Source organism: Zonotrichia leucophrys, chromosome 1A, assembly GCF_028769735.1.
Source record: "Zonotrichia leucophrys gambelii isolate GWCS_2022_RI chromosome 1A, RI_Zleu_2.0, whole genome shotgun sequence".
NCBI lineage: Eukaryota > Metazoa > Chordata > Aves > Passeriformes > Passerellidae > Zonotrichia > Zonotrichia leucophrys.
Genome location: NC_088170.1, coordinates 9,987,803 through 10,001,906, shown reverse-complemented (window position 1 = coordinate 10,001,906; position 14,104 = coordinate 9,987,803). Strand labels below are relative to the sequence as shown.

General features: G+C 39.5%; 1 protein-coding gene across 11 annotated transcripts in view; it reads left to right on the top strand.

The window, feature by feature from the left end:
* Positions 1-14,104, top strand: part of TBXAS1 (thromboxane A synthase 1) — a 237,370-nt gene that overhangs the window by 123,394 nt on the left and 99,872 nt on the right. The gene's annotated exons all lie outside the window — the stretch shown is intronic.

The following is a 14,104-nucleotide window of genomic DNA, read 5'->3' as shown; positions in this document are numbered from 1 at the left end:
TTGAGCACACTTGGCTGTCAGAACTCAGTACATCCCTCTGGGTGTCCAGAGTTGCCGAGGTCCCTGCCAGGGGGCTCGGAGACCTTGGCATGCTGCTCAGAACACCTGGAGATTTGTTTTTGACCCTTAGAGCAAGTTGTCAGCTTTGTATGAGGACGTGAAAGTCACACAGGTTTGAATGGTATAACAACAAAATGATCACAGGGTGAAAATGTAGATTTTATGATTTTTGGTATGAGAGTTATGGGGACAAGATGGAAGAATCTGGATGTGTCTAGCCTTTCTCCTTCTTCTTGTCCTCCATTTTCTGCAGCGATGTTAGCACTTTAAGATTGGTCTAGAGTAGAAGTGCACTGTCTAACATAGGTGATAAGTATTGGGAATGAAGTGTAAATATGATATATGTAGTTTGTAGTATAAAAGGACAACACCGCTTCGGGGGCGGTCAGAGTGCTCAGAGCTGCCTTGCTGAACAGATCTCAGCTGGGCAGAAAGAAAATTTTATAGATAAGAATTAATTAACAACCTCAAGACCGAAAAGTAGAGTCCAGACTCGCTCTTCAGTTGCGCGGGCCGAAACAGAGACATCCTACACATCTCGGGGCAGCAATTATCATCAGCAACCCGAGACTTGGCCACTGTGCGTTTTCATGTTCCTTCATCTGTTTCTGAAGTCTTGGTGGTGGCTCCAAGCGACTCCATTTAGCCTCACAGACACATTCAGCCACACATATAGTGAGATCAGGAAACAGCTGTCCTGCAGCAAAAGTAAGGCCTTGTCTATTATTGTTAATTATTTACTCCTGCCAACCTCTTCTCACTGGTGTTAGGCAACAGTAACAAAAATAATTATGTTCTTTACTGAACTAATGTTCCGTTCCTCTTCTTTCCCTTTCATGCTTGCTCCTGGAGTAAAAGGTTTGGGGAAATAATATTAAAAACAAGAACTATCTTGCAGTCTTCTCTTCTGCTAGATTAATTCTAAGTTGAAGGTACACAAGATATTATTTTTTCCCTTTTCAAGGCAATTGCAACTGACAGTTTCCCCATTTCCTTTTCCATTCTCAGTGTGTGCATTTAGATGAAGCTAAAACTGCACTCTTGCACTTTTTATGCAGCTTTCCTAAAATAATTCTGAATAATTTAACAGTGGCTCAGAAACATTCCAGTTTAACCAGTCATTGACCTTCAGTCAAGTTGAAATGTCATCAGGCCTATATTGGTATTTCATCAGTTCCAAAGAAGCTGCAGAGGCAATGGTGAGATCTATAATTAAAGTTGCCCAATGTCTCCCATTACAATGTTTTCCTTTCTGTAGATTATCGTAGTTTGACTGCTTCAATTAGTATTTTCCATTTAGAATTTTTCAGTCAAAATGGTCTTGCTATTTTGGAGACCATGCCTAGGGAAAAGTTAAGGTTATTTATCGATTGTGAGGAAAATAAACCCAGAGTCTATTGCTTTGGCTTTGGCTTTGTTCCCTCTAGTGTTAAGGGCTGGATATAAAAACCACTTTGAAAATCTGACCAAACTGCCTAAGTTTATAAGCCCCTGAAGAATCTGAGTAAACACAGACTCAACAAAAAAATATTAGAGGAGACTGACTTACTGCTATCGCTCTCTGCTGACAGAACTCTACAAATGACAAAGAATTTCTACAAGTCATCGTGTGAGCTTTATGTCTGAAGGGGGAGAACCTTCAGTTTGTGACTGAATAATTTCACATGAAAGGTTTTGGGGTTTTTATGTGCGATGTTAAAAACTTTCTGGATATTTCCTCTAGAAATCTTAAATGTGAGAAATCAAACAGAGATCCTGTGGGGGAAAAAATTGAATATGATAACATAACTAAAGAATTGGATCAACTTGGACCCATTTCTGCATCTCCTTTAGGATACAAAGACTACACTAATATTAAGATTTTCAAACCTCTTAATGCTTTATTTTGCTCTCTAGTATCCTCCAAATAAAATTGTAATTGACTGCAGTCGGAGTTGATGGCATACCATATTGTCAGCGGTAAGAATTTAAAAAACAAAACCTTTGCTCTAGTGATTTCTGAGATTTGATTAGGAAATGTGTGGAAGACAGAATTTTCATGTCATATCTGATTTTGAAGAATTTAAAGCCAAAATAAAAATAAAGAGTTGATTGAAATAATTTGTTTCAGTTACAGCTTTTAATATAAAAAAATAGTTTCAATTTGAGAGGTAAATTTTTTTTGTTCCAACATCTATAAAAAAAAATCTATAAAAAGGTAGTTTCTAGAACTTTTTTCCTTCTTTTGTTCCAGAAAGCCTAGAGAAAGAAATTGATTTTGCAATATTGACAGTTTCTTGCAAGCCTCATGACTTTATTTAAGTTTCTCTCACCAGCTCTGGTTTTATTTTTGTTTAATGTTTGATTTGAATTTTTAAAAGGAATGTACCCTCCCTAGCTGGTGTTTCACTGTGTCACATTACATGTTCTGTTAAATGCCCTGGCTACTGGATGGCACTCATTTTCATTTTTTCATTTTCTCATTTTTTTCACTTTTTTCAGCTCTTCCCTTTATGCTTGTGGTAACATTTATCTTATATTGGCAGTGACAGTCACTTGTGGTTATGAAAACTTCGGTTTGTCCTTGAGTTAAGATTTATTCTAAGTAAAAAAATCAGCAGGGTTTTTTTTTCCAGTTTCAACATCCTTTTATTTTTCAGGCTGCTCGATGCTGGGGGTGTTCAGCATAAGCCTCAAGTGTGAGAGAAGCAGCTGTACAGATGCAAAATGAGTTCTTGTGATGTGGGAGTGTGTGCTGTGCTGGCCAACACTGATGGTTGGGAGCTGCAACTCCCACCCACCAATAAAGCTGCCCTTGGAAGTGCAGATTCTAATAACTTGCAAGTAAAAATAACAGTCTGGGTGCATGCAGTCAAGTGTGATGTGTGTGCTGAACATGGGTGCAGCCTGGCAATTTCACTGATGCCTGCTCCTTCCAGAGAGTGAAGCCTCTTTCCTTTCTCACTCGGGAGTCCCAGCAGGCAGAACCTGCAGCCAGGCTGTTCATTGCTGTTCTGTGTGTGCCTGGCTCTTGCGGGTTGGTCCTCAGGGCAAGGTTGCAGGTGTCTCATTCTCATGGCTGGCACACATTCCTTCCCCAGGCACTTGATAAAAAGGAATCTAAATCCCAAATCTTGCTCTGCCCTCATGTGTGTTTCCAGCTGAGTTTCCAGCTTGTCTGTTCCCAAAATGCTGCTGCTGGCTTTTGGGGCACTGTGAGTGGGGAGAATTCAGGTTCTGATGCACCCCTCTGGTTTCATGTCATGGCACTAAAACTGAAGCTAGAGTAGTGGAACAGGGCCCCTAAATGCTGCATCACCTGAAGGAGGCCTGCTTGGCCAGAAAGGGATCTGTGAGCTCTGTGGTGTGGACTCCAGTTTGTGGAGTTTTTGTGGTTTTTAACCTTTTATCTTATCCTAGAACTCTTAAGATAACAAGATATGGTGACATGCTTTGTGTTTCATAATCCACACTGCTTCATATTACAAGTCTAAATGTTTAAGAATACAAAAGTAGCTGATACTGTTAAATTATTTTGATGAGTTACTTGCTGATACTCAGAGGAGTGTTTCAACTTCTCTCCTTGAAGAAATTGGTAAGAGTGATGTGAGAACAGTCTGCTTACAGGTAGCTTGTGAATTAAAGCTGTTTTACAGAAATTGTGAGCTCTAGGGAACTCATGATAAGTCCTGTAATGCTATCTGTGCACAATAGGACTTTATTATTGTTGAAATTATCTTATGACAAGCATTTAATTCTGGATATGCTCAAATTAATTTGTAAGAGGCAAATGCACAAACATTATTTCATATAAACATGTCAAAACATGTTTTCATAAATTAGGATTTTTTAAAAATTTGATTGAAACTAGGCAATAACCACAAATATGAAATCTTGGAAAATAAAATGCTGAAAGTGTGCTGTGCAACTCCTGAGGAAGTTTTATAGCCTAGCTCTTCTTGAGGGACAAATAAATGAGGAACAAAAGCAGCTACTGCTATCAGGAAAATACATTAATGTTTTGACAGATAGATGTGGGAATCTTAGTATATGAAATTTGGATTTTTTTTCCCTGATGTGTAAATATCCACTTAATGTAATTAGAAAGAATTGTGAAGGCAAGGAATTCAAATTCTTCAGCTGAGCAGGTACTGCAAATGTGAGTTGTTGACAGCTTGTCATTCTGCTGTTACAGCTGACCTGGAGTTTTCTTTCTGAATGACTTTTCAAAGGAAAAGTAACATAAAAATTAAAGTATTTAGCCAGGGAATGTTCTGACTTGGACTAGCAGCATATGCTTAGAGAAGGAGCAGAAGAGCAGAGCAAGTGCTTTCCTGTAAATTGTCCCCCTAACATCTGACTGCCCATGGTTGACTTCCTAAGCTGAAAGCTGTATTCATGTTTTTAGTTTTTAATAGCCCTTTTCTTCCAGTAGTTTGATTTAAATATCATCTTGAACCCATTTTTTGTTTTTAAACCATTAGGAGGCCTCACAAGAAAACTTTTATTGGCTTTGTTTGACATTGTTTTGAAATTTTCTTCTTGGCATTGGAGGGAGAAGGTGAAATACTTTTTTCTTGGATTATTTTGCCCATATTGGAGATCATCAGTTTGCCATATTAATCCCAAATTTTCTGTTTCAAAGTAGATAATTGACAGTTTGAAGTATGTTTTGTGTATCAGGATATTGTCACATGGGAAATGAGATATTGGGCAACACGTTTTAGGTGCTACATGGCAACTTGGAAGACTGATAGAAACCCTTTGAATTGTCTTTCACCTTTGGTCATAGTTAGCTACTTAACCACTTGTTTATTTTCAGTGTTTCTTGGTGCTTTGAGATTTTAAGCTACACAGGCCTGTATATAATTTTATTTCTGTATTGCAGCACCTGAGTGAAAGAGGTCAAACTAAAATTGTCAATAAAATATGAAGCACATGAAGAAGTGACATTTCTTATATATACTTTTCTCCAAATAAAAATGCTGCATGCAATTGATATTTTTAAACTAAGCCCTTGCAAAGCCTCCCCTTTACCTGCCTCTCTTACCTCTGCTAGTGACCAGAAGGTCCTAAGCATTTAACCCCTGTTTGAGGAGCTTAATTTGATAATACAGATTTAAAGCTCTTGCTCAGCCATAGCTAATGTTCTGAGGTACCTCAAATCCCTTGGAGCTGCTGATTTCAGCAACTGAAATCAACAAATGGAAGCTAAGCAGTTTTGAACCTTGTCCAAGGTAGGAGATCTATGAATATGATGTTTTGAGAGGAGATGGCCCTCACGTGTGCCTTTGAAATGGGCTGGTGGCTCAGGCACTGCAGAAAATGTAACAGCAATAAACATGGTTCTTTGAATCACAAAGTGGTGGAGCCAGGCTGCACCAGTGCAGTCCACCATGACAAATTGCCCAGAGTGCAAGAGAAAGAATTTCACATATTTACCTACTGGAAATCATTCCAAGGCAGTCCTCTCACCTCTCTGTGAAGTACCCCACCTAGAAACTTATGGGTGATTCTTTGAGACAATGCACTTGCAGCCTTATTTGTTGAATCAAGGCCAAATCCTATGGCCATTCATGAAAGCGAAGTTAGAGAATCTCTGCAGCCTAAGAGGCCTCAGACCATCTTCCCCCTGACCTGTACTCCTGCTGTAATAATTGTTTCCTTAATTATTCTTATTTCCTCATTTTTCTTCCTATCCTTATCCACAGGAAGGAGTTACAACTTTTTCCCCTCACTGTGGCTTTTGTTCTGTCAGTGATCATTTGAAAGTGGGTTGCTACCATGACTTCTTTCACTCTGCAGTTATAAGAAAGAGAGTAATCCCTGATCACAGCTGTAGTGACCTCTCTTCTGGAATATGTTTTGTCATTACGTCCATGAGAAGAAAGATGGTGAGACCTTAAGGAAATGTAGCACTCTTCCTACATTGCTGTCATGGCAGCTTGGATAAGTCTGTACTCATTTTGGTGAGCTTTTTCTGAGGTATCTAGCTGCACACCCAAGGCATTTGAGTCAGCAGCCAAGAGGACAGGCAGTGGGATGGTAAGTGGTACCTACAATCTCTCTTGGTGTTCTCCAGAAGCTTTAAGGTTACTGCAGATGTGTCCCTAGATGAGCAGAGCATGGAATTCAATGTGAATAAAAGACCTAGCCAACGTTCTTATGGACATTGCCTGTCATTCCTACATATGCCAATGACTGAAAGAATGGCAATGTATGTGCACCAAAAGTTATGGGGGACTGCTTTTTTTTCTAGATTCTCTTTATATACTGTAAAAGGAACTTTCTGGTCCTCAACCTTTCCTTGAAGAGAAGTGTGTATAAACAGAGAGGCTTTTAATAGTCTTATAACTTTATCCAATATTAAAAAGTCCAGTTATGTCAGCTGGAAAGTGGCTTTAAACATGTTTAACAACTGCTTCTCAGCAGAAATTCTCTATAGAGTATGGGTTCTCTAGTACAACCTGAGTTTGATTATAATACCAAAATTATTAATTAATTAAGAGCAAGTACTTTTTTCTTTGCTTTGATTGTTTTGATCCCAAATGTGCAAACTGACCACCATATGCAAACTCATGAATGCATTGGCTTAATTTTGGCGTTGCTTGCATCAACAAATGGAACGTGTGACTTGCATCAGTTTGGGTCAGACTGCAGGAGGCCATATGTGTTTGTTTTAGCAGTTATGGATGGTTATATTTACCTCATTGCAATGACTCGCTTTGGTTTCTATTGACAAAACCATGACTTAAGAGAATGTTTGCAGAGACAAGAACAGATGTTTCCAGGCTGCTTGCCACTGAGGGGAAAAATAGCCAGTATTTGCTTGTAAGCTGGGGTTGGCTGTGCCATTTTTCCAATGGGTAATTAGGAATAGTAGTTATTAGTTGTTGAAGATCCTGACTTGATAACAAAAGAACCTGCTTGGAGATGCCTTTTTGTATAGTCTGATCTATAGAGTAGAATGAAAGACAATTGCTGTAATCACTGAAACCAATTCTACCCTGTCACACTCTTTTGAAGAACCTTAATGACCAAGGAGAACCTAAAAGCTTAATGAAATAGATAATCCATGGGCATTTTCTTCTCTTCTCTGCAGGCATGTTGATTTCAAATTAAGCTGAAAACTTTTACTAGACACTTTTATGAAATTGCAAAGCAATATGAGCATTTTGGAGTAAGTTTGGTGTTTTTTGTTTCCCCTCTGAAGCTGTAAGATCACTTTCTGAATAACAAATACTAAAATCAAACTTGTTTTAGACTGATAAAGAAGAGGGGACAAAAGTGTGATATACTATTAACAGAGTTGGTGATCTGGGAGGGTTTTGAGCAATGTGTTTGTGAAATAGTGTCTGTTACCACTAAAATTAAATAATTTTAAATTAAGTTTAAATTTTTAATATTAATTTTTTTAATGGGCAAAGAAAGATGGATTTCAGCTGCCTGGGAGCAGCAGTGTGGGATGTGTGGCATCTGAGGATTTGGAAATAGAGTTTTGGAAAGAGAGAGATAACTCCTGTGTGTAGAGTTTCCCTCGGATTTAACATGGATGGGAAGCCCCTCACAGTCACAGCAGAGGGCTGAGAGAGGCCCAGTGGTCTCCCACACTGGCACACAGCCCTCAGTGGGCAATACCAGCCCTTTGCCCTCTGCAAAAGCTTGGATCTTGGGCTGAGGAGTTGGTCTTGCTCCATTATGAGCAAGATGATTTATGAAGAGAAAATTTGCATGCTTTGAAGAGATGTGGCTATAACATCTGTGTATGCTAGGGCCTTCCAGATAGAAACAGCCATGAGCTACGGGGTATGTGACATAAATGAGCTCTGTTTTGGGTTTTGCAAACATGCAATGCAGTACTTCCTGGCTCAGTCAAAAGCCACCACACAATATGTCGTTGAATGTCATGAATAAAGGGAGAGCTGAGCATGACTTAAAACACCAAGGAAGTTGGAAGGAATATCCTGTATCAGTTTACTAACAAGGAATCTTTAAAGCTAATATATGGAGGCATCTCCTGCCTTCCCACTTTCATGATCTACTTACTGCAAGCTTGGTAGGATGTATTCCTGGAGATATCTCAGGGATTTTTTTTCTGTTGCCTTTTTTAAGAGCAAGTGTTATGTTGATCTGTTAAGTGTCACGCCACTGCCACTGACTGGATGAAATACCATATGGGCAGTTCATGGGTTTGCTGGTTCCACCTGCTGGCTGAACTGGTGGTGATGACCTGTCAGTCAAGGGGAGTTGAATGAGTAATCTTAAGAACAGATTTTATTATAATTCCTGTCTGAGGCATGGGGATAGTGTCTTGTCTTCAAGCTACGAACTTTCTATCTCATTTTTTATTAACTTTCGTTTCATTAAATAAGTTTAAAAATGCAATTTCTTAAACAGGATGGTAATGCCTAATCACAAGGGCCTTTTTAGCAAGAAAAGGACATTAAACCTTTTTGAAAATAAGAAGATGAACAAGTTAACCCAATGATGTGCAAGCACTTCTGCTCATTGCTTCCGGAACATGCCTTGGGGAGGAAGCCATCCCACACTGGGAGAAGGATGACCCCCCCACACTGGGAATTTACCCCAAAAATTTCCCTAAAATGGGAAAAGTGGAGGAACCCAGAGTTAGATTTAACTCTGGATACTGAAACCCCGTGGGTACTGAAGAAAGGCTGAAGGAGAGGGGAGCAAATGGCTCTCATTGGTGTGGGCTGCAGGGTTGAGATTGGGGCTAAAATTCAGGGGAGTGTGGGCATGGGATTCCAGTTAAAGCTGGATCCCACAACAGCTGTGGGACTAGAAGAAAGCTTACATGCAGGCAAATGCTGTTTGCTAGGCATGACTAATGCCAGAATTAGTGCTGGAGTTACTGTTTGGATTTGGGATTTTGGGTGCTCTAGAGCTTATCTCCTTGTTTGAATCTGAGCAGACTGAGTGCTGGCGTTTTACTGCTGTAGAAGTAAATTGTTTTTAATTGGTTTTGTTAGGAGTGGGCTATGATTAAGTCTAAGTTTAAGATAACAAAGTGTCTGAGGTTTTGTTTTTTATAGAGTTTTGTTTCTCACTGTGTTGTCAGAGCACATGGAGAAGATTAGCAGCTAGTTCTGAGGAGGTGAGTGGATTTTAGAGGTCTTTAAAGATACCCTTTAGCTTCTTTGAAGATTCATCTCTTTAGGATACTTTAAGAGTGCATGGCTGCATTAACTACTTTCTGCTGGGAAAACTTTATCCCTCATTTTTCTGCCAAAAGAAATAAGAAGAGATGTCTAAGGGAGCATAATGGTGCTGTTACCCTTCTTTCTGCTCTAGGCAATCATCGCTGTCTGCCAAAGGTTCAGTCATTGCTGTCTGCCAGAGGTTCAGTCTAGCCAGCTAGTGACAAACTTGGGAAAGGAGCAAATACTGTTTGAATCACAGAAGGTTATAGTTTTACTCCAAGATAAAACAGGGGCAGGATATTAGTGCATGAATAGGTCCTACAGATATCCATTTGACATGTTTCTTAGCACAGTTTTGCTGTGTATTGATTAGTTGTCTCCCAGACATGGCCTGAGCACAGTTCAAGAGAAGAACATGTACAATGACCAGAAGCAATTTGGATATTTCCACTGTTTTTGGGAAAGGGATTTAACTTTGGGGACAGGGGATGTTCTGTTCCACTTGGCCTTAGAGCTAAAGATTCACTTGCCTGAGTTATTTAGTGACACAGAGGAAGCCAAACTGACTCATGACAAACAAGCCAATAACTGGGTCTGAAGGGTCATCCTGAGGAGCACCTTGTGGGGGAGGGAATTCTTGCATCAATTGTAGAGAAGCCACTCATCTGCAAATATTATTTCATTTTCTCTTTTAAAAGCAGCAATGTTTTAAAGGATTAGTTTGCAAGCAAATCAATCCAATTTTCCTTGTTGTGGTTGATGGCATGTCTGTGAATGTGGGAACTCAGCAGCACTTGCAGGTACACTGCAAGAGATTACCATGCTGCCAGTAGTTTTCATGGAGCATTGCTGTACCAGAAATGGTTGATTACACAGGAGAAAGAAGCACAGAGCAGTTGTTCAGTATTTAGATAATGCTAGATGGAACATAATCCTCATTGCCTTTGACTTAAAAACAACCTCCTTTGCTCCCCGAAAACCCCTGAAAATATTACGGCTGCCTCCTATGGTAATTTTTTTGGTGATTTTTATAAGCTCAAGATTTTTTACATACATATAGCACTTTGTCCATTTGGAAAGAGATGACACTTCATCTTTCACTGTGATATTTCAGGCTCATTCTCATACCAAATCCATTTTCATTCCTGCTATATGAACCTGAAACACAGGTTATGCAATTAGGAGGAAAGTGTTTGCAGAAACAATAAGGAAAACTTGATAAATTAAATCTGCTATACACTGTCAGTCATGCTGATGGTATTCCAATAAACACAAAAATATTTTTGTGTGCGCAGTTTTCAAGATACAGAGTAAAATAATTTATGGCCAAAGCTGGTTTTCCTTCCTTGCAGCATTTATATGTATATTATATTGTGCACACCAAAATTATGTTAAGGGAGCATTGCTGTCATAAAGCAGAGTGCTAAAAAGGCAATGCTATAGTTGGGGTTGTAGTTATAATATTATAGTTAACAGGCTTTTTGTTCAATAACTGAGTCTGTGAATGTGCTGTATACAGTCTTTATGCAATTAGGAACACTTTTTAGGGTGAATGTTTGGTTTTAGGAAGGGAATTTGCTTTCAAGACAAACGCAGTGAGATTTATATCACATCTGTTATTATCTAAGTGGAGCTTTGTCCTGCAAAGGAGATTTGTCTTATAGAGTGCACAGTTTGGGCAGCCTTCAATTTAGGACTGGATGCAAAATACTTTCCAAGTGTTGCCCTGTAATTTTTTCTGTTTTTCTGTTTTATTTGTTTTTTTTTTTTCTTATATGCTATTTAAACCTTGCTTGGAAGACAAAATTGGTAATTTCCTTGTGGGAATTGTTATTCTGCTCTTTCATTGTAGTTCCTGAGTGCCTCAGAAATGTTAATGTCTCGTTAGCATTTCTGAGGAGGTGATGTGATATATCCACTTTATAAGGCAGAGGTGAAGGCTGGTGGTTGAAACACAGGTCTGAGAGTGTTTGCTAATTTGGGGGCTGCACTCAATGACCTGATTTCTTGGACTAATGCATTCACAGGATCGAGGCACTTTCCCTGTTGATGATTTCAGTGAGCACTCAGGAGCACTGCAGTCTGGGTCTCAGGGTTTGAAATGAACACTGAAGATAGAAGGAACACTCCTTTAGTGACCAGCTGAGTCAAGATTAAGTGTAAATGGCTGCCTTAGCAGCATGGAAGAGCTGTTGAGCAGAAGGTAGAATACAGGACTTTCTGACAGGAAGATGCTCATTTCCAATTGTCTGGAGGCTCTTTGTTTTGATTCCACTGTTCCTTTGAATATCTGTAACAAATGATGGAGTGCTCCACTGAGTGATGTTCTTTCTAGCTGCCCTTGTGATCTTCAGGAAAGATACCTACTGACAAATTAGAAAACAGATTATTTATTTAAAGAGGCTCTTCAGAGAAAACAGTCCAGGATATTTCAACTCTGACAGCCTGTCCAAGGTTTCCCTTGTTATTGTACAAAATAGAATATTCTATACATACACTATAAAAGTGCCCTTATTTTGTTTTACCGTTGTCATGTAATGATGACAGTAGCTAAGTCAATATCTTCCTTCAGTTTAATATGTACTTTTCTACTTGAAAGCTGCTCATCTTTGCTCAAAACTGGTTTGTAGTGCTGTCCCAGTGACATTAGTTTACTATACTAGAGGGTGTTGCTGAGAATGTAAAACTATCCCATTAGCCTGTTTGCAATATAAAATAGGCTTCTGCTTTTTACAAGCTTATGCAGTGTAGTAAGAATTTGGCAAGTGTAAAGGAAAAAGGTGTTAAGGAGAGCTGGCAGCTCCTTAAAGAAATGATATTAAGTGCAAACTCTTCCAATAAGGAGGAAAGTTAAGGAAGTGCAGTGGAAGACCAGCATAGCTAAACTGCCAGTTCTTCATGGCTCCTGAAGAGGAGTTGTTTTTTTACAGAGTGGAAAGTAGGTCAGATTTCCAAGAAAAAAGATAAAAAAATAGCATGTAATGGCAATAAAGTCAGAAATAGTGAGGCACAAAATGATATTAAAGAATCCATGTGTGTTACAGGTTGTAAGAATTCATTTTTCGTGCACTGCAGTAATGAAAGAAGGACTGAAAGGAAAGGTCAGAGGACAAAAGGGATCAATAGATGGCATTGAGATGGCCAAAATCATTGGTTTGTTTGGGTCTCCCCCAGTAAAATGGACACTGTTTCTACTGATAACTTGGGGAACTGTACTGCTGCTGCAATATCCAGAAGATCTCACATGCACAAATGAATGTCTCTGTACCTCCTGGTAACCAGAGAAGAGCAGACCTTCTGCCCACACCCTTCAATCTTAGAGTGGTTTTTCTGGAGGATATTACTGTACAATGCCTGAAATGTATTTTGGAACAGTCCACTGTTGGAAGGCAATGGAGGAGCACAGGGTGCCTTCTTTGCAAGAATTGTTCTGTAATTTTGTTAATGATTTAGATGTTGGCACTGATTATGCTAACAATTTATGTAGAAAGCTGGTAAGGATGAAAGAGGCTATGAAAGAAAGGGCTAAAATTTGAGGTGGTGTTATCCAGTTGCACAAATAATCTTAAAGGGAATGGTCATGGTTCGAAAGGGATACATTCTACATATGACTCTGGGGAGTAACCAACTTTAAGGATAAAGGCTGGAGAATAACTTCCTAGGGAGTGATTGTTCAGAAAGAAGTTTGAAAGTTGCAGGGAGCCACAAACCAGTTCATGAGTACAGTGTCATGCTGTGATATGTAATATTCCAGGGTGAATAAGAGGAATATAGCCTGGAAGGGGGGAATAAAATCCTTTATTGCCTGGAGTACCATGTTGGGCCCCAGGGACTGTACCTTAAGAAAGAAGCAAATCAGCAAGACTATGCAGAGGAACAGTACCAACACTGAGCAAACAGTCCTAGAGAGCATATCAGTCCTGTGACTGATAAGTATGTGTTGAGTGAAATGGTGTTATGTGGGATAGATGGCTGCAATATGTTTAGTGGTTGTTAGAGCCTTCTGTATGTATGGGCTGCTGCAAACATAGGGAGAATAACCAGACTTCTATGCCTGGACAGCACAAAGACAAAAGTTCCAGCAAAAGGGAGAGATTGTGTTACCATGATAAAAGTAGTACAGCACTAGAAGAGTTTGAGTGGGGAGGTTATTGAATCTCTGTTATTGGGGGTCTTCAGGAACAATTAGGAAATGTCTTCTGACATAGTATGAGATGTAATATTTTGTGCTGTGGAGCTGGACATCTTCTGATTCTTCTTCCAGTCAGAAGTGTGTTGTTTTATGATGTGCTTACTCTTTTGTCTTTTATATCCTTTTACTCCTTGGTGAATATCACTGTTTTCTGGACAAGAATTTCTTAGGTGGCAGAGAAGATTCAGTAAATTCACAGTAGTCATTTTGGTGAAGAACTTCATGGAGCAGTGCTTTAAGTTGCTGTATTTGACCAACTGCTGCAGCTATAAGAGTCACAGGCCACAACTTCTTAGTGAGAGTGTTCCTTATAAACAGAGTAAGGACTGGGACTTGCTTTCTAATCACCATATTTTCTGAAGACTTTTAAAATGCATATAACAGCCTGACATGCCAGCTGTCACCAGAAATGGTGTCCCCCACCAACACCAGCATGCGGTGTGTTGGCACTCATGTCACACAAACAGGGAGTGTTGACAAGTCCTCTTGCCAGTCACCTTAGAAAGATAGGGAAGATGCCAGTGTTCAGTGAAGGAGATCTCAGGAGAACACCAGGGACATCAGAACCAGAGCAGTCTGAGAAAGGAGCTGGTCCAGGACTTTTAAAGCCCAAGAGAAAATGAGTGCAGCAAAAGAGTAATTTTCTCCAGCCTCATCCATGTTTAGCTTGGTGTTTGGGACTGATTTGAACCTCTCTTCGTGGGGCAGCAGT